The sequence below is a fragment of the Babylonia areolata genome, chromosome 21 (genome assembly GCF_041734735.1).
Source record: "Babylonia areolata isolate BAREFJ2019XMU chromosome 21, ASM4173473v1, whole genome shotgun sequence".
NCBI lineage: Eukaryota > Metazoa > Mollusca > Gastropoda > Neogastropoda > Buccinidae > Babylonia > Babylonia areolata.
In genome coordinates this window covers 57,480,036-57,482,081 of record NC_134896.1, presented here as the reverse complement: position 1 = coordinate 57,482,081, position 2,046 = coordinate 57,480,036, and the positions used below count along the sequence as shown (strand labels likewise).

The 2,046-nt window shown below is 43.3% G+C and overlaps 1 protein-coding gene across 5 annotated transcripts in view; it reads left to right on the top strand.

The window, feature by feature from the left end:
• The first annotated feature begins 1,280 nt into the window (after positions 1–1,280).
• LOC143295990 (uncharacterized) overlaps positions 1,281–2,046 on the top strand; it is an 11,275-nt gene continuing 10,509 nt past the window's right edge. For 2 of the 5 annotated variants that reach the window (XM_076607719.1, XM_076607715.1), the window contains exons 1-2: positions 1,281–1,480; positions 2,028–2,046. The exon at positions 2,028–2,046 is cut by the window's right edge and continues 141 nt beyond it. The gene's annotated coding sequence lies outside the window, so the exon portion shown is untranslated. The remainder of the gene's footprint in view (positions 1,481–2,027) is intronic. The other 3 variants (XM_076607718.1, XM_076607716.1, XM_076607717.1) reach the window with 3 other exon arrangements.

Sequence of the window (2,046 nt, the reverse complement as noted above, 5' to 3'; positions counted from 1 at the left end):
TCTTCATTTACAAAATTGGGATTATATATTGAGTTGCTTCCCTTCACATCTCTTTCCCCCGAATGATGGTGTGTGGTTTGTCAGTGTGCAATGTGTGGTTGATGAATGTGTTTGTGTGAATGATCAGTGTGTTTGTGTGATTGGACAGTGTGTTAGTGTAGTTTGTCAGTGTGTTTGTGTGAATGATCAGTGTGTTTGTGTGATTGGTCAGTGTGTTAGTGTAGTTTGTCAGTGTGTTTGTGTGGATGGTGAATGTGTTTGTGTAGATGGTTGGTGCGTGTGTGTGTGTGTGTGTGTGTGTGTGTGTGTGTGTGTGTGTGTGTGTGAGAGAGAGAGAAAGGTTTGTCTTGTGTGTTTGCGTGGTTTGTCAGTGTGCAATGTGTGGTTGATGAATGCGTTTGTGTGAATGGTGAATGTGTTTGTGTGATTTGTCAGTGTGTTAGTGTGGATGGTGAATGTGTTTGTGTGCTTTGTGAATGTGTAGTGAATGTGTTTGTGTGTATGGTCATGTGTTTGTGTACTTTGTGAATGTGTTTGTGTGCATGGTCATGTGTTTGTGTGCTTTGTGAATGTGTTAGGGTGGATGGTCATGTGTTTGTGTGCTTTGTGAATGTGTTAGGGTGGTTTGTGAATGTGTTTGTGTGCATGGTCATGTGTTTGTGTGCTTTGTGAATGTGTTTGTGTGGATGGCCATTGTGGGTGGTCATGTGTTTGTGTGCTTTGTGAATGTGTGTGGTTGGTGAATGTGTTTGTCTGGATGACCAGTGTGTTTGTGTAGTTTGCTAATGCGTTTGCGTGGGATGTTGGATATTCCGCGCTGATGATCGAATACCTCTTCCTGACCAACTGGTTGGTGACCTGGTTCTGACTGGTTTCCCAAATGATCACACCGCTAACATCACACCGCTAACAACACTGTGTTCAAAATAATCACCCATGCATCTGATCCCCCCCCATCCCCCCCCATCCCCATCCCGCCCCCCTCTCTCTCTCTCTCTCTCTCTCTCTCTCTCTCTCTCTCTCTCTCTCTCTCTCTCTCTCTCTCTCTCTCTCTTCCACCCGCCTCCAAACCAACTTCTATTCACCCACACACACCTTCGTATCAAATGCGGTTGAAAGCAATCCGAACAGTTCGTTTGACCATGAATCTCTGCTGTCTCCCAACAAACCAGGTCAGTGTATCAGGTCATGAAGTATCTGTCTGTGTGCACCAGTCGACAAATAATACATACAGCATATACATCCAGCAACTCATCCGCGTGAAGCCACAATCGTCGAGACAGTGTTGCAATTATGTTTATCAGTTGACGGCAATCGAAAAAAGCGGTTGTGAAATTAATGGTTGGGTCCTTCGTGGCACAGGTGGTGTGACTGATAAGTTAATAATCTCACAGTGATTCGTGAAAATGTCCACGTTTCCGTGGAACAACCACTGTTGTGTATGCTGACGATCTCAAAGTGATTGTTAGAATTTTCGCATGTACGCTTGTGTGTTTGTGTGTTTGTGTTAAAAGAAAATAGATGAAAATTTCCAAAATGTGCGTGACAACTATCTCAGAGTGATAGAAGAACTTTCGCACGTTCGCAACACGCTCTGTATGTTGTTGTTGTTGTTGTGTGTAAAAACGGTCTGAGTGGTAATGATCAAGTTTCGACCTCACAGTGATGTGTGTTTTCTGTTCCTGATTTCCTAGTTACCGTGATGTGTGTTTTCTGTTCCTGATTTCCTAGTTACCGTGATGTGTGTTTTCTGTTCCTGATTTCCTAGTTACCGTGATGTGTGTTTTCTGTTCCTGATTTCCTAGTTACCGTGATGTGTGTTTTCTGTTCCTGATTTCCTAGTTACCGTGATGTGTGTTTTCTGTTCCTGATTTCCTAGTTACCGTGATGTGTGTTTTCTGTTCCTGATTTCCTAGTTACCGTGATGTGTGTTTTCTGTTCCTGATTTCCTAGTTACCGTGATGTGTGTTTTCTGTTCCTGATTTCCTAGTTATCATGATGTGTGTTTTCTGTTCCTGATTTCCTAGTTATCGTGCAGAAGACGCT